Below are 26,305 nucleotides of genomic sequence, written 5' to 3'. Positions count from 1 at the left end.
GACTTTCCTTGGGCCGGGTTGGAGCTGCAGAGTGCCATTGAGCCCTATGTGAGACTTTCCTTGGGCCGGGTTGGAGCTGCAGAGTGCCATTGAGCCCTATGGGAGACTTTCCTTGGGCCAGGTTGGAGCTGTAGAGTGCCATTGAGCCCTATGGGACACTTGCCTTGGGCCGGGTTGGAGCTGCAGAGTGCCATTGAGCCCTATGGGAGACTTTCCTTGGGCCAGGTTGGAGCTGCAGAGTGCCATTGAGCCCTATGGGAGACTTTCCTTGGGCCGGGTTGGAGCTGCAGAGTGCCATTGAGCCCTATGGGAGACTTTCCTTGGGCCGGGTTGGAGCTGCAGAGTGCCATTGAGCCCTATGGGAGACTTTCCTTGGGCCAGGTTGGAGCTGCAGAGTGCCATTGAGCCCTATGGGAGACTTTCCTTGGGGCCAGGTTGGAGCTGCAGAGTGCCATTGAGCCCTATGGGAGGCTTTCCTTGGGCCGGGTTGGAGCTGCAGAGTGCCATTGAGCCCTATGGGAGACTTTCCTTGGGCCGGGTTGGAGCTGCAGAGTGCCATTGAGCCCTATGGGAGACTTTCCTTGGGCCGGGTTGGAGCTGCAGAGTGCCATTGAGCCCTATGGGAGACTTTCCTTGGGCCGGGTTGGAGCTGCAGAGTGCCATTGAGCCCTATGGGAGACTTTCCTTGGGCCAGGTTGGAGCTGCAGAGTGCCATTGAGCCCTATGGGAGACTTTCCTTGGGCCAGGTTGGAGCTGCAGAGTGCCATTGAGCCCTATGGGAGACTTTCCTTGGGCCGGGTTGGAGCTGCAGAGTGCCATTGAGCCCTACGGGAGACTTTCCTTGGGTCGGGTTGGAGCTGCAGGGTGCCATTGAGCCCTATGGGAGACTTTCCTTGGGCCGGGTTGGAGCTGCAGAGTGCCATTGAGCCCTATGGGAGACTTTCCTTGGGCCGGGTTGGAGCTGCAGAGTGCCATTGAGCCCTATGGGAGGCTTTCCTTGGGCCGGGTTGGAGCTGCAGAGTGCCATTGAGCCCTATGGGAGACTTTCCTTGGGCCGGGTTGGAGCTGCAGAGTGCCATTGAGCCCTATGGGAGACTTTCCTTGGGCCGGGTTGGAGCTGCAGAGTGCCATTGGGCCGGGTTGGAGCTGCAGAGTGCCATTGAGCCCTATGGGAGACTTTCCTTGGGCCGGGTTGGAGCTGCAGAGTGCCATTGAGCCCTATGGGAGGCTTTCCTTGGGCCAGGTTGGAGCTGCAGAGTGCCATTGAGCCCTATGGGAGACTTTCCTTGGGCCGGGTTGGAGCTGCAGAGTGCCATTGAGCCCTATGGGAGACTTTCCTTGGGCCGGGTTGGAGCTGCAGAGTGCCACTGAGCCCTGTGGAAAGCTTCTCAAATCAAGCACTGAAGTCAGAAAGGGTTGCGCGCCATTTACGATCGTTGGGATACAAAAATTTCAGGACTTTCGGATAGCCAATATGGATACGATCGTTTCAATACAAAAATTTTGGAACGTTCGGATCATAAGTACGAAATTTTCATATTCAAACTAAAAGAATCGTGACATTTTCGATCATCAGAAATTATCGGATTTCGTGATTCAGATTCGTACATTAGTGAATGGGCCCCATTAGGTTATAAGGGTAAGAAGATGGGCAGCAGGTAGGGACACCCCAAGCTTGCACGTAATTCAGTACCTGCACAATGTGTACAGCTTGCTTTGCTAAATGGGTTGGTACAAGCACAAAATGAATGGTGCTCTAAGCACTTTTATTGCTGCACATAGGGTTACAAAAGCTGCCCAGGCAATGAATACACATCCACGTGTCCGGATACGGCGATGGAGTTTTCTCTGAATATTATATCTGAAAATTGCTTTTGGTTATCAGCCTGACGGAACTGCCTGAAATGATTTCAAATGCATTATTTCCTATACAATGGTGTGAAATTTCCCCGGCAATGATAACAGTCTAACTCCTTTAAATGAGTTTCCTTCTGCCTATGGGCACTTCTAGTCATTTCATTTGGCACTTGGTTTAACCCTCGCTGTGCTGCCGCCGGAGACTGGGTTCTGTTCTAGCTGTAGGGAGGGCACTGTACGCATGGGGCTTCCATAAATCTTGCTCTAAATTTGGCTAACCTTTCCCTGTATCCTTTTGTGGCCCGGGGGGGGGGGGGGGGGGGTGCCATGTCACATTGTTCTGGCTGAGGAAGGACATAAACAATGGGGCTGGATTGTCTAAATGGAAAGACTTTAGGGTGAAAGCTCATTATAAATATAAAGTGTCGTTGTTGAAATATAACTTTTAAGGTGACTTTCTATCTGTACCATGCACAAGAGCCATGAATAGCCTGTAACTTACATCCTTATAAACAGTGCTTAGTGATGTCATTTTTGTCACATGACTCACTGAAACTTGTGTATTCTAATCAATAATGTACCTCCTGTTGTAAAATAAAAGTGAATATGATAAGAGATGGAATGTCCCACTATCATGGGCTGATCCAGGTCTGGACTGAGATACGAAATAGGCCCTGGCATTTCAAGTACACAGAGGCCCAAACAGCCCCCCCCAGCCCAATAAATAGTGAGTGACTATGGCATCTTACAGCAGCCCCTCTGGCATTTGCCAGAACCCACAGATTGCCAGTCCAGGCCTGGGTTAATCACCCTAAAACCCACAAACCCCATTGGTTAAATAATGGTTTGTGCCACACATGGGCATCTAATCAGTGTTACCAAGTTATAGAGATAATAATATCTGGAAATGAGTTTGGTTATGGGATATGGCTCCTATGGCTGCTCTAAGGGAACCCACCAAATCCCAGGCTGAGCCCAACTTTATTTATTCTGTCTGGAGAAAGGAAGGTGTATTGTGTGTATATCACTTCCCATAAGGTCTCTTATCTTTTAGCTCAATTTCCTGCTTGACTGGAGCCTCTGCCCATTGTATGCCAGTCCTGCTTTTATACTATCCCAAGAAGTCTCTCAGTAGTTATTTATTTCATATCACATACATATATAATAGGGGCTGACCATGATTTTCATATCAGGTGCCTAAATTGAAGGGGACATTATGTGTTATGTTAAAAAGATCTCTCCCCACAAGGAGAGATGGTAAGTGTTGTAATTTAACGGTAGACTGTAGAATGCTGGTGGGACCTCTTAGCACAGGAGACACAAGAGACACCAGGGGAGCCATATACAATTAAAGGTGGCCATACACGCTAAGATCTGCTCGCTTGGCGAGGTCACCAAGCGAGCAGATCTTCTCCCGATATCCCCACCTACGGGCTAATTCAGGCTAATTAGGTTGTTTGGCCCTGGAGTCAACGAGCCAATGCGGTCCCCAATCCGACTAAATTTTTAAACCTGCCCGATCGATATCTGGTCGATTTCATGCCCAGATGTCGGTCGGGCAGGCCCGTCATTAGTGCCCCTACACGGGCTGATAAGCTGCTGAATTGGTCTAAGGGACAATATCGGCAGCTAGAATTGGCCGTGTATGGTCACCTTAAGGCTGCCACCTTTCAGCTTTAGCAATTATGGGCAGGGGGGTGGGTGGTGATGTCAAGGGGTGGAATTTTGACATCCCCCCACTGGGACTGTTCCTGGTGTCCCGGTGGGTCAGTCTGAAACGACCTACAGCAATATTTGGCAAGTCAGAAATTATATGAAAGGTGTTTTCCACCATTACATTAACCTATACTAAAATGTAGACACTGATATTCTGAGACAATTTGCAATTGGTTTTCATTTTTTTTATTTGTGGTTTTTCAGCTATTTAGCTTTTTTGCTCAGCAGTTCTCCAGTTTGGAATTTCAGCAGCTATCTGGTTGCTAGGGTCTTGTTTTCCCCAGCAACTAGGCAGTGGTTTGACAGAGAGGCTGGAATATGAATAGGAGGGGGCCTAAGTAGAAAGATAAGGAATAAAGGTAACAATAGTGATACAATTGTAAGCTGACAAGGCTTGCTTGCTGTCGGGAGTGCTATTATAAACTCCCAGTCTGTTATTATTCTAGCATTAAATGTATTTTCCTGCAGCTTCAAGAACATAGGTGCTGCTTGGGAACATAAAAGATAACAAAAATATGGGTTTATTGAATGTAAATTTGAGTTTGCCGTTAAAGCTGATAAAGCTTAGTAATTAGACAAGTGCGGGATATCCCCAAGGCTGTCATCCGGAATATGTAACCCGTCTTAAAGTCCTAATTGATTTTCTGCTGACATTCCTCTGAGCAAACATAGCAATGAAAATATATTGCCAGTAGGATCTGACATCCAGCTTGGCAGGAGGCTTCAGCACCAGCGAACCAATTCCTCCGAGAGAGATCCAAACCGGCAAAGTGCGGATGAGAGAAAAACAACATTCCTTGAAAGGTGATTGAAAGGAGATGTCTCCTTCACACACAATGCCTGTACAAACCCATATGGCACGTTGTGTGCCCGTTACAGATGAGCTCATTCAGTATATAAACAATGGAAGAGGATGGTTTGTTCTTGAAGGTAAGAGATCTCATTGGGGTGTGCCAAAAACAAAATTCTTCTTTCATACGGTGTCTCTTGGTATATGTCTATTGGAAAAATGAAAGGGTAAATATATGATTATCTCCCTAATTTGTAGGGCATTAGATACATGTGCCTTATTGCGTGGCCAACACTTAGAGCCCTGAGGTGCAAGGGAGCCCAGTAGCTAAAACTTGCCTTGGCCAAGCAGTAAGAACATGGCTTTCTTTGCAAGTCATTGCACGCAAGTCCCACTATTATCCTTTATTTATACAGTAACATAGTTTACAGCACTTTAGAGAGATTATATCATTCCTATTAGTCCCTGCCCCAGCTGAGCTTACAGTCTAAGCTCCCTATCACATTTACTGGTGCCAAATAACTAGGGATGCACCAAACCCAGTTTGTCGGGTTTGGCCAAACCCCTGAATCCATTGGAAGGGATTCGGCTGAATACTGAACAGAATGTGAATTCTAATTAGCTTATGTGGATTTGGTTCGGCCAGGACAAACCCTGCCGAAAAAGGCTGAAACCTGGCTGAATACCGAACTGAATCCTAGATTCGGTGTATCCCTACTTTTATGGGGGCCCTTTTGTCGTAATATTGATAATGACTAAGGGACAAAAAAAGCACCCCTTCCCTGTTAGTGTTTGCTCAAAGATCACTATTGACTGCGCTCGGGGGATAAAAAATCTGATGTGATGTGCAGAGTCGGTGGGTGCAAAGCATCATGGTAAGAAGAAGGCCCTGTTGTGGCCTGTGCTTATCGGCGCTCGCTAACTTAAGTTAAGGGACAGAAGGGGAGATGCCTACAATCCTCCCTGTCCTTTATGAATACAGTGCTGCCAAATGCTGTATTCACAGGGTGAATGCAGGTCTCTGGTGCCAAGGAACTTGTTGTAATTCTCCTACATGGAAGCAAAGGGCAGAAACATGGCAGCCTGTGCCCCTTTGTTGTACTTTTCACCCCGCCCTGCATGTAATGACCCCTCTAGTAACTGGATAGGAAACTCCTATATGAAAATAGCTCTCTGCAATTATGTTATTCATATTACGCTTCTTATATTATGAACACTTGTAGGAACAAACCCACCACTAGTGACAACCGAACACAAGTTGTCCACTTTTCTTGCTGACACCCGTTTTTTCGAATATGCCGAATTGTTACCCATATCTGGAAACCTCTACTCCAATGAAACCCATACAGTATGTGAGAAAGGCAGGAAGACTGTTTACCCAAGCAGCTAATGAAAGGGCACTGACAGTATCACATATTTCTGGTCCTATTAAGTAATTTCCATATGCTCCACTGCCTATAAATGCAACAATCTGCCCCTTTATTTAAAGAGAAGCTTCGCAGCCAGTCCTTATAGCATTCCAAGTACTCATAAAATGAATAGTATTATTGTGAAAAGCCAAGCCTGGTAGGAAAATACATTTACATTGTGCTGTTTGGCTGTCACAAATGATTTAGACGGAGTCATTTACTGGCTGATACCTGCTACTTCATAGTCAGAATTAATATCCAGAGCTGCCAGTAATGCCATTTCCCCTTCCTCAGCTGAACTCAGCAGTGAATGTATATAGATATATATATACATAATGGGACTTCTTTATTGTGCACAAAGCCCCAAACACATTTAAGCTTAATAGAATGCAAATGTTGAGCGAGCGAGAGAAAGAAAAGGCACGCATGGCCGTATCTGGCAAATGTGCGGAACTCATATTCATAGCATATTCACAGAACATACAGAAATTCCAAATATGAATGTAGATAGCTTCTTAAAAAGGGAGCCAATAGCACAAATAAGTTTATAAAGAAATAGAATGGTTATTTATAGATTACATTATAGTGCATTTGTAGGACTCTTGGTACTAGTTGGGGTGAGGAAAGGGTCCAAGTTGATGTTCTGGGCCACCAAACACATTTTGAGCTGTTCCCCTCATCTACCTAAAGACTGTTCAAGCCATTTGTGTGGTTGAGCAAGACAAATAAGTTGAATATGGCAGTAGAAACAAGAAGTATAGGTAGCCATCCATGCCTTGCCATCTGTCAACATGCCAATATCTGGTAAAGGAAAACTATACCCCCAGAATGAATAATTAAGCAACAGATTATTGACCAACAGTTTATATTATGTTAAGTGGCCTATTAGAGAATCTCACCAAACTGGAATATATATATCAGTAAATATTGCCCTTTTACTTCCTTTCCCTTAGTCCACCATTTTGTGATGGGCTGTGTGCTCCCTCAGAGATCACATGAAGAGGTGTGGAAGCAAAAGGCAAAACTCTGTCCATTAATTGGCTGATGGGGCCTAGCATGTATGTGTGCCTTGGTTTGTTTGTGTCCCTTGTGAATCCTATGATCCCAGGAAGTGGCCCTTAATTCTTAAAATGGCAATTTTCTATTTAGGATTACTGTCCGTTTGCAGCATGCGGCCATCACTACCCACTAACTTGTACATCTGAATCATGTGCAAGTCAAGGTGGCCATACATAAGCAGATTTAAGTTGCTTATTTGGGTCCTTCAGACCAATTGGCAGCTTGTCTACCCATGTATGGCGCCCTCCAGTGGGCATACCGGACTGATATCTTGCCAATAATAGGACAGATGTTGAATGATCATATTGCCCACCTTAGGTGGGTATATCAGGGGAAAGATCTGCCCATTGGGTTATCTTTAAAATGGCAAGATGAGCCAGTTACATAGTTACCGTATATACTCGAGTATAAGCCGATCCAAATATAAGCCGAGGTGCCTAATTTTACCTAAGAAAACTGGAAAAACTTATTGACTAGTCACTGGTTCAAATCCAAGAAGGATGTTACCCTTGTGACATCTTTTGAATGTCAGTGACACTGCACATGCTCAGTGTGCTCTCTTGAGAAACCAAGGTCACTAAATTCATCAATGCTTTAGCACAAAGGGAGACTCATAAAAGTTTATGCTACAGGATTGATACGTAATGCAGAGGTTTCTATGCTGGCATGTAAAGTGAGTTTTAATTCATTATTTATCAGTCTTGTACCCCAATTTTTCTTTTTTATATATATAGTATATTGTGAGTTGGCCCCTTAGTAATGGACAGCAGCCCACGGCATGTGCAGTGAATCAGCAGAACAGAAGATGGGGGCTACTGGGGGCATCTTTGGAGGCACAGATCCTAACACACAAGGTAGCATTTCTAGTCTGGTTCTTTGTTGAGCTTTAGTTCTCCCTTAAACACATTTTTCTTATAATTCCAAAAGATTACATTCACGATAAACCCAAGGTAATGCTTTTATAGTATTTGTACTAAACTATATTGAAACCAGCCTTTTTAAAAATCCCACTTGACAGGATTTCAGATCATTCTTATTAAATGGAACCAGGAGATGAAGAGTAAAGAGATGAAGCTTGTGTGCCCCATAGATATTGCAAAATATAAATGCAATAAGTGGGTATCCCATTGGCAGTTGGGTTACAATTTAGTGTGATGGTTACTACATATCATAAAGTGTTCTACAAAGTTCATCATTCAGTCCCTGCCCCAGGGGACAATCGCTAAAGTGAATGCGATTATAAACCAATTAACTGTTGTTTAGTCTTGTATGTATGTATGTATAACTTTATTTATAAAGTGCCACAAGGGTACGCAGTGCTGTACAGTTTACAGAATACAAAATTACACACAGGGAGGACAAGTGATATAATAAATAAATACAATAAATACATATATGTATATATATATACAGTATATATAAGTGCCATGTGGTATGAGACACAGTAGGAAGGAGGTCCCTGCCCCGTAGAGCTTACAATCTAAGTAGTCTTGAGAATTCAGTTTCAGGGTGAAGACACGCAGAGCTACTAGCAGCAGCTACTTGTTGTGGCTACAAAAATAGACAATGCTGATCATTTACTGATAATTGTCTCTACGTGTGTTTTAGCAGAGGCAATTCTCAGTATTGTCTATGGCAGGGGATTTTCTGGCGTTTAGTAGTTATGAAAAGTAGCTGCTACTAAGTAGCTCCATGTATTTTCGCCCTGAGGGTCAAGCCTACCTCTTCCAGCAGAATGTAGTCAAACACGTAGAACCACAAAATCAGTTCACTGACCATTTTCCAGTAGAATTCTGAATCTGATCATTTTTTTTTAGTATTGCAGGTGAATCAGATCCTAAAGCATTAAACCGACCCAAAACAGATACCAAGTGAACTGCCTATAAACTGTAAGTCAATGGTATAATGAACTGATCAATGTCAACTGGTTCTTCCACACTTCCTTATCCCCAGACTACAGTCAGTTCTATCTGGTAGGATACTACAGCCACTGCCCCTTGTAGCGTCAGTCAAAATGCCCAGTGTGTCCTATCCCTAAAGCAGATTAAAATGATTCATCTGTACATTATTCAGCTGAAACTGAAGATGTTCAAATCCACACACCAGAGGGATTCTAGCCTTCCCCTGCGAGCAGTAGATAGACATATGCAAAAATCAATTCACGCCTTTGGCCTGATAGCTTCATGTATATCAAGCTCCATTTATTATCACATAAATATACAGTGGGCAAAGAAGCAAATCCATATTTCAAAACTTGCTTAATCATATTCAATTGCATCAGTATGAGAAATCAGTTGCATTTCTTCCTGGAAAAGCCAAATATTCCAATGAAAAATTTAACTTGGCTTGATTGATATCACTGGAACTGTTAGAGCCCATGCATGGAGTGAACTCTGTACTAAATAACCATCAGGGTCACCCTCAGAAATCACTGATGTCTCCTTACATGTTACAGTTTTGCAGATAAATTTATGTTTTTGCCAACAGCAAATCTAGAATGCTAGAATTTTAACCTTTTTTTACGGTGGAAAATAATGCAGAAAAAAATTAAAGATTCCCTATGCATTTTGTTTGTGCCAGAAAGAAAATATAGCAAAAAGCTGATGTCTTCCATTGACTTCATAGCATTTTACCATTTTGCTTATGTTTTCCCAGTTTTGCAAAATGGGCAAGATTAATTTATCAATAATCACCCATCACCTGCCAAGTAGCATGGGGCCCCAAAGAAAAAAATGATTTCTGGATGGAAGGCCCCACTTCCGATCCACCTTAGTCACACCCGTTACACTAAATCCCCAGGACACTAGGAAAAAAACCCAGTGGGCCCCACTGACCCAGGCCTGGACCATCCCCTGATCACAGCCACAAAGTAAAGCGAAATGGAATAGAGGCACACAGGGGAGGGGGTGGTCGAGAAGAGGCCAGAAGGAGGGCCCTTGCATATTCAAAAAGGGTCCTTAAAGTTGTAGTCCCCGTGGGCACCAGACACCCCAGTCTGATCCTGAACCCTGCACACTCTCTAACAAACCCCACCCATTCACAACCCGTGAACCTACGTCTCTTGGGGCCACTTCTGCCATGGGCTGCAGTACTCTAGGAGCTCAAAGAGTTGCACCTCTGAGAATAACCTGTGGGCCAAGGTGTAAAGTGAAAAAAGACCCTGTCCTTTGCACTTGTGCATTTGTGAATACGCAAGGCCTTGTGTATACTGTACGTATCAGTGGCATCATCACAATGGAGGTACAAACCAAGTCATTCCCTTCAACATAAACCACTTACTCATCCAGAGAATAGTGATCATCCAAATCCGCATTTTGAACTTATTGAAATGTAAGAAGCTGAAAAGAATAACCCAGTTCTGCTCTATTCAGCCCTGGGGGCCCTGCCAGCTGTTCCCATATGCACCATTTATATATAAATAAAGACAAGAAAATTATCTACTAATCTCTGTAATTATGCAGATTTTCTTTATAGCGAAACATTTCACAATTAACGCAAGTAAAAGCATTTATTGGTGTCAGCTTTAAACAACTGGCAAAGCTTTTCCACCAATCAGCATGCATGGATTCATTCTGTGGTCTCTAATTCCAATAAAACTGATCAGTGAAACTCCACTCTTGACGTCAGTCGCCATCATTCCCCATGGCATAGGTATAGGTGTTGGCACTTGGCTTAAATATAAAAGTAAACCCATGATAAGGCCTACTTTGTGTTCTCTACACTTCATAGAACCGAGACTGCTGTCACTATGTATGCGTTTGTCTAATCTTTGGTTTTGTTCTACCCTCAAATGTTATACAGTTCAAGCAGTGTTCCCTGAAAAGTGCCAGCTTGCTCCATGCATCTTATCACAAGAGCTGTGGGCCTTGAAGTTCAAGACAAATTCCTCCAAAGAGTGATGGCTGAGCAAGAAACAAGTTAGGCTGATTATTGAGTCTGAAATTTTTATTGGTATTAATGTGCCCATTTTGCCACAAATATATCGCTAGAAGATTTCATTCTGTTCCTGGTTGTCCTTTAAATGGAATGCACTTTTTTAGTGAATTCAACAGCACCCAGGCCGTGGCACTTTTATATATAATAATGTTATTAGTAGGACCGCCATCAGTAATCATGGGGCTTCATACTTCTAAATTAGCAGAGGCCTCCTTTCCAGGAAGGTGGCCCTGCCAATATGTACATTAGGGACCCAATGAAATATAAATGGCCAATACATAAACACCCACACCTCTGATCCACCCTGACCATGGCTCATTACTATTACTCAAACAACAATCCCCCCAATTTTATCAGTCCACGTGAGCTAAAAAAAATGTGTGTTAATGACTTTAGGCCTCATTTATGGAGCAGGGTGCAAAGTCCACCATGTTGCACCCCACCCTGCTCTTACTGCCCATAGATGGTGGTCTTTTAGCTTTGAGTCCGGCATTCGTCAACAGTGTATTTATGAGCCCCCTAGCTTGTAAGAAGGGTTGCTACTTGGCTGGTATATGACTTCCTTCCTTACCTCACCTTCTCCGCTACCCGACTCCGTTTAAACAAACAGGGCCACCTCTGCTCCGCTCATTTCCCTGGCCAAGTTGAACATTTCCCCACCCATCCGCTGATTTAACAGCCCTATGTCATCATCACCCCGACCCCCCCAAGTGCCATTATCGTTGCTCACGAACTGAAGGCCTGTATAATGCAGGACAAAAGCAGGGAACCCTACTTGCTGCGAGTGCAACTATGACTTGGGTGCCAGTTCCAGATTATAATGCAACCCTTAATGGAGAACTATATTCCTGAACAATGTAGGTCTCTATAAAAATATATCACATTAAACAGCTCATATGTAAAACCCTGCTTTATCTAAATAAACCATTTTCATAAAAATATACTTTTTAGTACTATGTGCCATTGGGTAATCCTAAATAGAAAATTGCCATTTTAGGTACTAAGGGCCGCCCCCTGGGATCATATGATTCACAGTGCACACAAACAAACCAAGGGCACACATACATGCTAGGCCCCATCAGCCAATTAATGGAAAAAGTTCTGTCTTACTCCCATACTATTTCTGTTACAGTCAGAGCTGCATTATTTCCTGTCAGCTGATCTCTGAGGGAGCACACAGCCCATCACTAAATGGCGGCTCAAGGGAAAAGATGTAAAAGGGCAATATTTACTGATATATATCCCAGTTCGGTAAGATTCTTTAATAGATCACTTAACATGATATAAACTGTTAGTTACGTATTCATTCTGGGGTATAGTTTTCCTTTAATTGTGCCTGGTGCATTTATAATTAAGCCCATGGGCCTTTATTCCAATAGTCACATTCTATGTAAGTGTTAAGTTTTCTACAAGCGCTGCCCTGACTCAGTCTGAATAGTTCGGGCTTCTCGCGCCTTCTGTTTGATGCTGAGCGCATTCTAGAACACAAAGGAACAGCACTAGATAGAAGGCCTGTTTTCTATGATCGCTGCCAGACAAATACTATGCCAGAAGCTGAACTGGCCTTTCTCTCTGATTGCTAATTTAGCTTTTGTCTCTTGATGATGGAAACATCGAAGGCTCCAAAATTGAATTCACTTATCTCCGTCTCATTCTGCATAATAGGACTGGGGATACAAGGGGGCACCTTTTGCAAACACGCCGAACAGAGCAATGGGCCCGATTATTACTCTTTGCGATGCAAATATTCATTAAATGCATTGTTATTTTATGGTTCAGTCCAGGGAAGTCAGAACCGCTGGAGAATTCAGTGCATAATAATATATGGTTTCCCTCTATACATCTGATTCTGGTTTTATTATCCCCAGGAATAATAAAATAAAAGCCTGTTAATTTATCCCCATAAAACTGCCTGTCTTACGGCTTGAGAAAGCAATTACCAGTCAAAGGGCTCGATATTAGTGCTAATAAATTACCATTGCTCATACATTATATAAGGCATTTCATAAGAGTGTTGCTCCAGGTCTAGGAACCAATAGTAACCAATCAGTTACTGGTCTATGGCAGTTAGAATAATGAAAACAACTATGTACTTGGTTGTCCATAACTGGGGGCTTATTTGTGACCTGCAATGTCAACTGCACATTGCCATTCACTAAAGGTCCAAAGCCACTCCTTGCACTCCTTGAGTCTGTTCCAATCAATTATAGGCAGCCTGCCAATTGACACAAGGGAGACCTGGATCTACCACCACATTAAAGGGGGTGGTACTGGTACTTTTAGGGTTCTCAGTGCAGGTAGCATCAAAACCCACAGCGAAACTGCGTCTAAGAGGTACAGATGATTTGTCAAAATGTGCATGTTCTGCAACACTGAAGGAAAAAGTGTAATGCCCCTGGCGGACAGTGAATCTGGAATTATGGGATACAACTTGAAAACTTATTATGAGCCAAGGCCAATAAAATGGGGGCCTAAACCCAAAATATTTGAAGATCTGTTTTTTAACCAGTCAAAAACCTGTTGTTCCTCTATACCTCCAGGCCAATAGAGTGCAATTGTGGTGGGGGCACTAGGAAAATATCTCTTCTAACTGCCTAAACCTAATTTTGGCCCTTCTGTAAGGGCACACCAAGCTTCTACCCGATGCCAATGACGAGGTGAAGAGTGCAGGGTGTGGGTAAAGGTGTGCGCAACTGATGACTGGAACTTGCCACGGGTTCCTTGCCTTTTGGCCGGGCACTGCAACCAAAGCCCTGTGGCTAGTGAAGCATACTGGGAGCTAGTAATGTAGTTGAGAAATAACTAGAGGGTCATGTTCTGGAGTGAATTCAACCTCCTTTCATATCATTTAAACCCTACAGCCAATTTTCTAACATTATAATGCTTTTTTGCACGTTTTACATTAATCTTGCCAGTGTTTAGACAGCTTTATTGAAAAGTTGACAAATATGTATAATACAAATTATCTTAAACCTGTTTTTCCCAGGCATATTTCCCGTTTAGCTCAGGGCTAGGCCCAAAACCTAACCTAAGGCAGGCAGTAATTACAGAGGTTGCAGTTAACTCCATGTCATAAGTGACATAATAATCCAGGCCCGGCATATTTTGCAGCATAATCCACATTACACCATATGGCAGGGATAAACAACGCGGGTCACACCAGCTGTTTGGAAACTACAACTCCCAACAGGCTGAGTGGCTGCGGGGGGTTGGGTGTTATGGTAGCACTACAGCTGGAGCAGCCACGTCATCCATGCCATATGGAACAGGGCAATGCATGGCTTGGCACGAACATGATGGGATCATTATATTATGGAGACATCGCTGTGCCCAGGGAACGACTGCACAGAGCATTTCAATTTGAGCCTTATTCCTTGTCATGTTTATTCCTAGAGATGTAAATGTATTCTTACATGAATTTACATGGAAAAAGCTTTCTGTTTATACGGAGGATTAATCTTCTATATCTCTCTACCCAATCTCCAGCTGGTAGCCCTGTGTTTGTTGGAGTGTGGTCCTATTTTAAAGCAAGGTGCCTTTCAGCCACTTCATCTCTTGTTTGACCACATTTTCTTCTTTCCCTAATCTAGGCAGCTTGCCTATGCCTTTCTCTCTCTCATTCACCCTTCAGCTTCTCTTTGGTTCTTTCAGCCTTTTTTACCTATGTGCTGTAGCCCCTCAACCATGTGTATATATTTAGTCCTCCCTACTACCTTGTATGTGCCATTCTCACTTCCACCACCTTCCTCATAGCCATTATCTCCTTGTCCTCCTTTCTCACATGCATTATTCTCCCCTTATATTTTCTCCTCCTCTACCCCTTCCCCTTATAGCTAAAACCCTACAAAAATAAACCAGACTTGTAAAAATGGTACTTTTTTATCTCAACCTGACTTCAATCTGGGATGACTGCAAAACAACACCTTCGCAAGGTTTAGTCTATCTAGTCAAAAGACCCATCGTCTCACTACGTAAAATGCAATAAAAAGTAATTGTTAACAGAAGAACGCTCAGACTGTTCCTATTTTCCCCCTACAACAATAAATTCTCCCCTACGCTTCCATCCCACAAAGCTCAAGGTAGAAGATGGATGATTCATAAAATCCGCCCTTTTACCTATCTTTATTAATCACCACTAATGCGCGTCAGCTGCGGGGCTCATCAATATTAATTTTATTGTTTGAATTAAGAGACAGATCTGTGTGTGGGGTTCTTTTTTTAGGGAATAGTGACATATATTGGAGCCATCTGTCAGCATTACTAAGTTGTTTGGTATTCTTAGAATCCAAGAGAAAAATGGCTCAGATTATTAAGCAGATTCGATGTTCTTTTTTAAAGAGGGCCGATGAAATCACACCGCGTAGGCTTCAGTTCTCATATGGCACGCCACCAGCACCAATTATTCTATAATTACTGGCCTTTTAATTGGTATTTCAGTTTTATCACAGACCTGTATTTAGGTTGTTTCATGTGCTTTTAACTGGTAATCCTCTGAAATACGGTAACAGTGAAAAATAGTGGTCTCTGGTTCTAGGCTACCTACCTTGAACCCCTAGCAGATCTAGGAGTCCCACCCAAGGCCACGAGAGTGAGATTCAGTTGCTAAAGCATTAAAACAAGATATTCTTAGTGGGGGCCAGGCCCAGTGCAAAACAGAATCCAACTTATGGCCCTTTATAATAGACCACCCACCCCCTTGACAGCCTTCAGCTGTTAGTGGGTGCTGAGTGCCACACTTCAACCACAGCTGAAGGGCCACAGGTTGGGTTTAACTGATATTGCTCTATACTCTAACCATCTTGCCATACTGCCATCATCTTTCCATACTGTAGTCTACAATAGTGATGAGCGAATCTGTCCCATTTTGCTTCGGTGGAAAAATTTGCGAAACTACAAAAAAATTCTCAAACAGCGCAAAATTTGCGAAACACGGGTGACATGCACAACTTTTTTTGACGTGCGCAATTGTTTTTAAGAGGACGCAGCTTTTTTGGACGCACATACTTTTTTTATGTGACTGTGCCTATTTTGACACAACCGTGCCTTCTGTTGACGCCCCTGTGCCTATTTTGATGCAAGTGCAAATTTTTGTGAAGAAATTTAGCGGAACTTTCGCAAAACAATTCAGCAATGGCGGAATGCGGATTTCGTTGTGGAGCCATGCCTGCCAAAAAAATTCGCCCATCGCTAGTCTACAATGTCTTTGTGGGACCGCTTATAAGGGCTCTATGTATATTATATGTCACTGGGAGTCTAAGCATTGCCATTGGTACAACGTGGCCCCTAATCGCTATGATGTCTCAGACAATAGGCAGGAGGAGAACCCTATGATAGCTGGATTATACAGGCACTCTATATAAGCTGAAGTAGGAATCAAGGTGAGACAGATCCAATGTAAGTACGTGATCAAAGATGCTGGACCAACCAGAAGCTAAGGCAAGGCCTGGGAGGTCAAGGACCATGATTATAGCCATTTCCTCATTACTGCCCCTACTATTCTTGCCCCTCGAAATACTCTTAGTACAATATAGATCCAGGTACTGGTCCAACCAGTTGAAAAGTAAGGTGTCATCTCCTGGATATGGGGAGCTGGGGAGGACATAGGCTTGATTTACTTTTATGTTTCATGGAGGTTTTTTTCTTTTTTTCCCTGTATTTTCGTGGCATGAAATGTCAAAGCTTTCAATTAAGGACTAGGGTTAATGAATTTTAATTTGTATTTTGAAACACTCCTGCCCTAGAGGTTGGGTTATTTGACAGGGCACTGTTTTTAAAGTAGTGAGGTACAGGTATGGGATCCGTTATCTGGAGTCCTGTTATCTAAAAAGCTCAGAATTACCGAAAGGTCATCTCCCCTAGACTCCATTTCAATCAAATAATTCAATTTTTTTTAAAATGATTTCCTTTTTATAATAATAAAACAGTACCTTGTACTTGATCCCGACTAAGATAAAACAATCCTATCAGGTTTAATTAATTTGTTTGTAGACATAAAGGGGTAGTTCACCTTTAAATTAACTATTAGCAAGATATAGAGAGTGCTTTTCTGTGACCATTTGCAATTGATCTTCATTTTTTATTATTTGTATTTTTTGTATTATTTAGCTTTATGTTCAGCAGCTGTCCAGTTTGAAATTTCGGCAGTTATCTGGTCGCTAGGGACTAAATTATCCTAGCAACCAGGCAGTGGGTTAAATGAGAGAATAGGAGAGGGGCTGAATAGAAAGATAAGTAATAAAAAGTAACAATAACAGATATTTTTTCAGTTATTTAGTTTTTTGTTCAGAAGCTCTTCTTTTTGGGATTTCAGCAGCTATCTGGTTGCTAGGGTCTTGTTTACCATAGCAACTAGGCAATGGTTTGAATGAGAGACTGGACTATGAATAGAAGAGGGGCTGAATAGAAAGATAATGAATAAAAAGCAAAAACAATAAATTATGCTATTTTAGCTGCTGGGGTCAGTGACCCCCATTTGAAAGCTCGAAAGATATAGAAGAGTAAGGCAAATAACTCAAAATCTATAAAAAAATAAATTATGAAGACCAACTGCAGTGTTGCAAGGCAAGGTTGCTATGACATTATTATTGCTTTTTGAAACATCAGTCTATGTTGTATAAACCTGGAGCTTTTACTTGCAGTCGTTCTCACAGTATCTCGCCGAAAGGGCAGACGTCTTGTTTTAATCAGCTACAGCAGTTATGTAAAACATCTGCTCGTTTGGCAATATATATATATATTTACCCTTTAAATTATGTAAAGGTTTCGTGTAGCTCTTGAAATAAATCCAAATGCTAAATGACTCGGAACAGGGGTACTTACACCACTTTATTTGCCATATATAAATCTGTGCATCCATCTGTGATCTCTCTGTCTCTTGCTCTCTCTATATTGAGACAGTGTTTTATTCCATACGCATATTTATTATCCATCGTTTATGTATCTCAGACGCTGGTAGCACGCCGCCATCGGCAAGTCATAGATCATTTAGCATCGCCCCTATCCCCAAGCAAACGTGCAAAGGATCTGCCAACACACTGACCTATTTTTATTGCCAACAAATTCTGTGATTACAGAAGAGAGATCTCGCCAAAGACACTAGTGATCCATTTAAATAGGGCACGCTGCTCACAGTTACTGAACATCTGTAGCCCATGAACTAACGCTGGCGGCTGCATAATTGCAGAACAGCAGAAGGAGGCCGCGCAGAAGCCAAGCAGCAGAAGGTAATTCATCAAAATGCTCCGAGAGGCAATGAGTTAGTGGCCCTACCGGCTGCAAAGGTGCTCAGTGATTCTGTACGGCTTGGAGAGAGAGATGATAGGACACTTTATGCACATCCATTGGCATAAGCGTAGCCATTAGATTATCTAACCACTGTATAAAATGAATGCATTCTAGTTTACATTGGCTGGGTTTGGGTACATCCAGTGTCGGACTGGCCCCCGGGATACCAGGAAAACTCCCGGTAGGCCCAGGTGTCAGTGGGCCCTCCTGCTCCTGACCATTTGGCCTGTTTCATGGTCATTCCCTATTTCTGAATGGGAAAAAGGATGAGAAATAGTTGAAAGGATAGATGCCAGCATGGAAATAAAAGAGACTGAGAGAATAAAGAGGTTGGGTGAGGAAAGGAGAAAAATAGTTTGGAAAGTGGGCCTATGGTCTAAGGTTTTCTGGTGGGCACGTGGGGTCCCAGTCCAAAACTGGTTACATAAAACAGAAGTGAATAGACTGCAGTTACTGTTTATTAGCATTTCAAGATAGAACATGGCATACACTGGCCCCTTTACACTTAATCTGGGGGAGGTCTATATGTAGGGTTGCCCCCATTCCCCATGGCTAACTCCAGACAGGGGGGCGGGGAGTGATGTCACTGGGCGGGTGCAGTGATGTTGTGGGGCATGGTGTAATGTCGCAGGGGTCATAGTGATGTCACGGGGCGAGGCTATGACGTGGTGATCAGAGATTGGCCAATCACCGTGTCATTCTCAGAAAGCCCTGCCCAGTTTTTCTAATTTGGAAAACCGAGCAGGCAGTTGACCTGGACAGCCCTTCAAAAAACCGGGCTTTCTGGGTCAAAACCTGATGAAGCACTATGTGCGAAACGCATTAGGAGAGGCACTAGGATGCACCTTGCCACTGTTTGGTATAGTATATTTCTGAATTTGTTTTGTGTTATGTTTTGAAAGAATCTTTGAGCCATTAAAATGTGGTTTTATTTTCACTGAATTATCTGCTGTTATTTGTATATTGGTTCAGGGCCTATCAGTGAAATATAAAATGTGATTTCCTTTCCTAATATATATTGTTGCAAGTAAGATAACAATTTGCTCTTCACATACCATAGATAATATATAGACCCTGCCCATTGACTGTAATGCATTTGGTGTAAGACTCGTTCAAAAGTCACCTATTGACTTCAATGTGTTTTGCAAATTTTTTGCCGTTTTGCAAAAGTTTCGCAATTTTTTGGGCAGATTCGCTCATAACTATAGGTGATGTTTTTCTCCAATGTAAATAAATAGGCTCCTAAATCTAGTACTAGTATTGCTGCTTATAGTACCAGTTAGTTTAGACAGACACATTTATGCTCAGAGAACACTATCATTTCTCTCTTGGCCATCTCTCCCCGCGCGTCGGTACAGCTGTAACATATTTTATTGGCTTTGATATCTCATGAGCGGAACATTTGTAACCAGCCTGCTTCAGTGTGGGAAGAATCCTGTGGGCAATCGCATTTGTCTTCCCTGTCTCTTACAAAATGGAATACTATTCTGATCTACAATAAAGTCGAATGTAATTACTGTATATATTAGCTTAATAAAATATTGGGCTTGTCAAAGCAATGGCTTCTAGAAAAGCTTGTGTTCCCAGCCCCGGCTGATGTATTTCTCCCATAACGACTGCAGGGCCTTGGGGCCAACACAACCCAAATTTTCATTATATCAGCTGTGAACTAAACTTAGAGCAATGGTAACTTGTTATGGTTTGGGCAGTCGTGCGCAGAAAGAAAAATGGTGTTACAGAGTGAAAATGCTGGAATGGTGTATTACTGAATTTACTAAGCCATGGGAAATATGCCTGATATTAAAAAAAAAAGGGAAATGGGGTTATGTAATAAAAGGCACTAAGTTTGCCCAGGAGCAGTAACCCATAGCAACCAATCAGCAGGTAGCATTTACTGATCACCTGTGTAAAAACAAACATCTTATTGGTTGCTATAGGTTACTGTGCAAACTTAGTGCCTTTTATTACACATGGGGGTAGACTTTTCATGGTACAGGTATGGGATCCATCATACACAAAGGCATTAGCTCAGAATCGGATTCAAACTAAGATATAATTAATCCTTATTGGAGGCAAAACAATCCTACTACTGGGCTTATTTTATGTATAAATGATCTTTTAGTAGGCTTGAGGTATGTAGATTCAAATTAAGGAAAGATCCCAAATACAGAAAACCCCAAGTCTTGAGCGTTATGAATAAGAGGTCCCATACCTATAATCAATTGCAACAGACAATATCGAATAGGTCTTCAATCCAGGTCTTCAATCTCCCATCTGTTTCCCCTTCTTTCAGCCTTTAAGAACTCATTTGCCTATTGCCTACACTGTGTAAAGCTGGCCATACACATGTCGATCTGACGATGTTTTCGTCACCGCCACACACCACTCAGGGCTGAATCGGCAGGTAAGGAGGTAGAAACAATAGGATTTCTACCTCCTTCTGCCGATTCAGTGCTGAAGGGAGATTTTGGTCAGACGCCTTCTATGGCGCCCGATCAAAATTTTCTAACTGGTCCGATCGGCGAGTTGGCCGATATCAGCAGCTTCCTGCGATATCGGTCGACTCGCCGACATACCATACACGCACCGAATATCGTACGAAACGAGGTTTCGTACAATATTATCGGTGCGTGTATGGCCACCTTTAGGGGGATTATACCCCTATTTTAGCATTTAGTGAAGGCCCCTATTTAACATAACTGTGTATGACCAAAGGTTGTATCTATCAGCCATCTGTTGATCCTAGAACATCTAGGGTAGCGGTTTCTCCTACATCTCAACCTAAAATGGCCTTCAGGATGGGCTTTCAGAATTGGTCATTAACAGCCTGACCTCAGTTTGCTTTTAGCTTTGACCTTTCATTCATTTTCATGTCTCCCCCTTGGGGTGTCCAGCCCCACAGGCAGGCAAACTATGCCAAGGATCTGTGCTTCCAGCTGCTCATTTTGGCACCTCCAATTATTATAAAGGAACCTCACACCCACTTTAAGCACCTCTCCGTAAAGCCTGGGGTTATGTTTCACCCCTCCGAGCTGGCATGACTTCCAAGGCCGCCGGTGGGCCCCGCTCCTACTGGGCCCTGCTCACTGCCTTCTGCCATAACCCTGCCACCATTGACCCTGATGATCCCTCACCAACCTGTGGCCGTCTGTGTGCCTACCTGCTGGGTCCCATCAACTAAGCACCGCCCCACCGATACGGAGACGACAAATGTTAGAGATTGCCGTGCGTTCCACTGTGGAACGCACAACCATATTTAATCTTAACGCTGAACCCGCCTCCCTTCATTCTTCAAGTTTTTTTTTTTTTTTTTTTTTTGGCCTGGCCGACCTTCTTGCATCAACCTGCTGTACCCCAGGGCCACAACGAACGCCCACTCGGATCGCCATCTCTACTTCGGAATGAGACAGATACCACTAAAGGCCCATCTTTAATTGTGACGCAGGCGGAAGAGAGCGGCAAGCAGCATGGGAACGATGAAAAAGGTTTCCTACACCCTACTTCAGCAAGAGTGGATAAGGTCATTTTTTTTTTTAAATTCTCCAGAGATAAAACTGGCATGTGTGGGGTTAATCAGTTTAAAATGTATTTCTTCAGTGACCTGTTACATGTCTGGAGTAAATCCGTCCATTTCTGTAGCAGGCCTAATTGTGAGTATTGGCATTAATAGGGTATTTCATTATCTTCTGCATTGATCTTACTGCCATATCTAGGGTTAATGTACAAATAATGTAATTTTTAAAGTGGTCTTACTGGTATGTCTGGTATATTATGGTCAAAAGGTGTGGCAAATGACCTAAAATGTTTGTGGTAAGCGAAGTGTATTTTCTGTACATTGAAGTGCATGGGTGCAGCAGCAAGTGTGCTTATCTGTTTGGTGGGCCCTTGGGTGAGGTTATCTGCCGGGCCCTTGGCTGAGGTTATCTGCCGGGCCCCTGGGCGAGGTTATCTGCCGGGCCCCAGGTACCCCAGTCCAACACTGGGCCCTAAAGTTGGTTTCCATTTTGAGAAACTTCCCGAAATCTTTTATTGTTTTCTTTCATGTCATTTTACACCTACAAATAATCAACATGGTGCTTCAGTCAGGGGGCTTGCCCTTATTCAACATTATATATAATTCAGAAGATACGCTGATACCTTTGGATAGATTAGTCTATCAAGTTGTAGTACAACGATGCCATCTTTATTTTTTCTTTCTGTTTTTGTTTTTTTAATCTTTTAAATAAAAATTATACCCCCCCAGAATAAATACTTAGCCGGCAGATAGTTTATATCATATGAAGAGGCCTCTTAAAGAATATTACCAAACTGGAATATATATATTAATAAACATTGCCCTTTTACATCCTTTCCTCATGTAGTAGTGATGGGCTGTGTGCTGTCAGAGATCAGCTGACAGGACACAATGCAGCTCTAACCATACCGCCCAACTGTCCCGCTTTCCGCGGGACAGTCCCGGTTTTGGTAGCGCATCCCGCTGTCCCGGATAGTTCCATGTATGTCCTGCATTTCCGTAATGCGGGACATTCATGGAACTATCCCTGACAGCGGGATGCGCTGGCTGTAGTCAGGCGTTCCTCTTCTTCTGTGGCTCCTCCCTATATACGGCTCCTTGTTCGGTGGTGACAGGCCCTTTTATAAGGTTGTGCCCATGCGTATTGACATCACACGCATGCACGGGCGCAACCTTATAAAAGGGCCTGGCTCCGCCGAACAAGGAGCCGCATATAGAGGAGACGCTGAAGAAGAAGCTGCAGCATCAGCAGCATGTATGGAGGCACTGTGTGGGGGGGGGCACCTGTGTATGGGGGACACTGTGTATGGGGGGGCTACTGTGTATGGGGGGGCTACTGTGTATGGGGGACACTGTGTGGGGGGGCTACTCTGTATGGGGGGGCACCTGTGTATGGGGGGCTACTGTGTATGGGGGGGCAAAACTGGTACATAGTTATAACTCACTTATAACTCACTGCCCTTCTCTCTATATTTGTATTTTATATGTAGGAGTTGCTATATTGTTTTCCTTAGGTAGTACAGTATGAGGGAATAGTACATTTGCATCTGATCCCGCCATTTCATCTAAATAAAAGGAGTATTTTTGTTAAAAATGGGGTGTGGTAATTGGGGCGTGGCCACAAAAGTGGGCGTGGTCAAAAATTGCCGCGCTGCGAGCACCAAATCTTTTTGTCCCTCTTTTCATTTTTCTAATGTTGGGAGGTATGCTCTAACTGTAACAGGAAGTAGTGTGGAAGCAAAAGACAACTATTTCCATTCATTGGCTGATGGGGCCTAGCATGTATGTGTGCCTTGGCTTGTTTGTGTGCACGGTGAATCCTATGATCCAAGGGGGCGGCCCCTTTAATTCTTAAAATGGCAATTTTCTATTTAGGATTAACCAGTGGCTCATACTACTAAAATATATATTTATAAAAATGGTTTATTTAGATGAAGCAGAGTTTTACATATGAGCTGTTTATGCAATATATTTTTATATTGTTTGGGGGTATAGTTTTCCTTTAAGTGGCATCTTAACAGTTTGATGGATCCCTTCTCCGCATTATCAGATTTATTTTTTCAAACTAGCCAAACTCTGTTCTAAAACCAGCCCAAAACTAGCCAAAAGCCACTTTGAAAGTAGCCCAAAAATAGCCCAATATGTCCAATGAAAAAAATGTCTAAAAAATAAAAGTATATGTGGGAAATATGCCTTTTTACAGCGTATAATCACTACCCAAGCCCTGCGCCCCCCCTCCAGTTACTGGAGCATGAGTGATGTTTCCCTTCCCTCTGTGCCCAGTTTTGCTGCTTCAGGTGCAGCAAATAGGAATAGAAAAGGGAGCTTCTGTCTATAATTGCATGCTGGGTATTGTAGTTTTATATTAATCTTAGCTGTAGGCTAAATGTAAGATACAAACGACATTACCCAGCATGCATTGGGACAGGCATGTCAGAGGAATAAAACTTTGGATAGTTTCCAAACTACAAACCCACCAAGGCTCCAAAAACTAGCCCAAATTTGTACCTTGGCGGGTTTGTACTTGGAACCCTGCCTGGGCTTTAAATTAGTAGCCCAATTTGGCGGAAAAAACGCCAACCTGGCAACCCTGTGTGTGAGTTAAAGGCAGAATCTGTCCATTAATTGGCTGATGTGACCTAATGTACAGTGGTGTGAAAAACTATTTGCCCCCTTTCTGATTTCTTATTCTTATGCATGTTTGTCACACTTAAATGTTTCTGCTCATCAAAAACAGTTAACTATTAGTCAAAGATAACATAATTGAACACAAAATGCAGTTTTTAAATGAAGGTTTACGTTATTAAGGGAGAAAAAAAACTCCAAATCTACATGGCCCTGTGTGAAAAAGTGATTGCCCCCCTTGTTAAAAAATAACTTAACTGTGGTTTATCAATTTCAATTTTCAATTTCAATATCAATTTCTGTAGTCACCCCCAGGCCTGATTACTGCCACACCTGTTTCAATCAAGAAATCACTTAAATAGGAGCTACCTGACACAGAGAAGTAGACCAAAAGCACCTCAAAAGCTAGACATCATGCCAAGATCCAAAGAAATTGAGGAACAAATGAGAACAAAAGTAATTGAGATCTATCAGTCTGGTAAAGGTTATAAAGCCATTTCTAAAGCTTTGGGACTCCAGCGAACCACAGTGAGAGCCATTTTCCACAAATGGCAAAAACATGGAACAGTGGTGAACCTTCCCAGGAGTGGCCGGCCGACCAAAATTACCCCAAGAGCGCAGAGACAACTCATCCGAGAGGCCACAAAAGACCCCAGGACAACATCTAAAGAACTGCAGGCCTCACTTGCCTCAATTAAGGTCAGTGTTCACGACTCCACCATAAGAAAGAGACTGGGCAAAAACGGCCTGCATGGCAGATTTCCAAGGCGCAGACCACTTTTAAGAAAAAAGAACATTATGGCTTGTCTCAATTTTGCTAAAAAACATCTCAATGATTGCCAAGACTTTTGGGAAAATACCTTGTGGACCGACGAGACAAAAGTTGAACTTTTTGGAAGGTGCATGTCCCGTTACATCTGGCGTAAAAGTAACACAGCATTTCAGAAAAAGAACATCATACCAACAGTAAAATATGGTGGTGTAGTGTGATGGTCTGGGGTTGTTTTGCTGCTTCAGGACCTGGAAGGCTTGCTGTGATAGATGGAACCATAAATTCTACTGTCTACCAAAAAATCCTGAAGGAGAATGTCCGGCCATCTGTTCGTCAACTCAAGCTGAAGCGATCTTGGGTGCTGCAGCAGGACAATGACCCAAAACACACCAGCAAATCCACCTCTGAATGGCTGAAGAAAAACAAAATGAAGACTTTGGAGTGGCCTAGTCAAAGTCCTGACCTGAATCCTATTGAGATGTTGTGGCATGACCTTAAAAAGGCGGTTCATGCTAGAAAACCCTCAAATAAAGCTGAATTACAACAATTCTGCAAAGATGAGTGGGCCAAAATTCCTCCAGAGCGCTGTAAAAGACTCGTTGCAAGTTATCGCAAACGCTTGATTGCAGTTATTGCTGCTAAGGGTGGCCCAACCAGTTATTAGGTTCAGGGGGCAATTACTTTTTCACACAGGGCCATGTAGGTTTGGATTTTTTTTCTCCCTAAATAATAAAAACCCTCATTTAAAAACTGCATTTTGTGTTTACTTGTGTTATCTTTGACTAATAGTTAAATGTGTTTGATGATCAGAAACATTTTGTGTGACAAACATGCAAAAGAATAAGAAATCAGGAAGGGGGCAAATAGTTTTTCACACCACTGTATATGTTTCCTTGGTTTGTTTGTGTGCACCATGGATCCTGCATACCTTATTACTTAAAATGGCAGTTTTCTATTTAGGAGTACCCAATGGTACATACTTAAGTATATCTTTATGAAAATGGTTTATTTAGATGAAGCAGGGTTTTACATCTATTTTATGCAATATATTTTTTTATAGAGACCTACATTGTTCAGGGGTATAGTTTTCCTTTAATGTTAGAGCTCATTAACTCACGTCATCTTTAATTCCTATAAAATCAGTAAGTCCACCGAGGGGGGGAGAAGGGGGTTAGCCAATACCAAAGTGGATAAAGCTGAAAAATTACAATATATAAATGATCTAATGTAAATGTTTTGTTCTGTTTCTGAACGATATCCTTTGCCATCGATAAAAGCCAGTAATTCCAGATGGCAGAGAGGGACTCAATGAGTCACTGTCAGTAGCTGTATCTTTCAAACCG

General features: G+C 42.8%; 2 long non-coding RNA genes across 2 annotated transcripts in view; one reads left to right on the top strand and one right to left on the bottom strand.

Annotated features, from left to right (window-relative positions):
* Window positions 1–4,066: 4,066 nt before the first annotated feature.
* Window positions 4,067–21,295, bottom strand: LOC116410527. The gene is made up of 2 exons (XR_004222456.1): window positions 21,212–21,295; window positions 4,067–4,571 (listed from the first exon to the last, which is right to left on the bottom strand). It is a non-coding gene; the product is annotated as an uncharacterized LOC116410527 (long non-coding RNA).
* A 62-nt stretch (window positions 21,296–21,357) lies between these two features.
* Window positions 21,358–26,305, top strand: part of LOC101732864 — a 65,730-nt gene continuing 60,782 nt past the window's right edge. Inside the window, exon 1 of the long non-coding RNA XR_004222265.1 lies at window positions 21,358–21,571. This is a non-coding gene — a long non-coding RNA (uncharacterized LOC101732864). The remainder of the gene's footprint in view (window positions 21,572–26,305) is intronic.

The sequence above is a fragment of the Xenopus tropicalis genome, chromosome 4 (genome assembly GCF_000004195.4).
Source record: "Xenopus tropicalis strain Nigerian chromosome 4, UCB_Xtro_10.0, whole genome shotgun sequence".
Taxonomy (NCBI): domain Eukaryota; kingdom Metazoa; phylum Chordata; class Amphibia; order Anura; family Pipidae; genus Xenopus; species Xenopus tropicalis.
The sequence above is the reverse complement of the archived record's forward strand: the minus strand, read 5'-3'. Positions and strand labels throughout refer to the sequence as shown.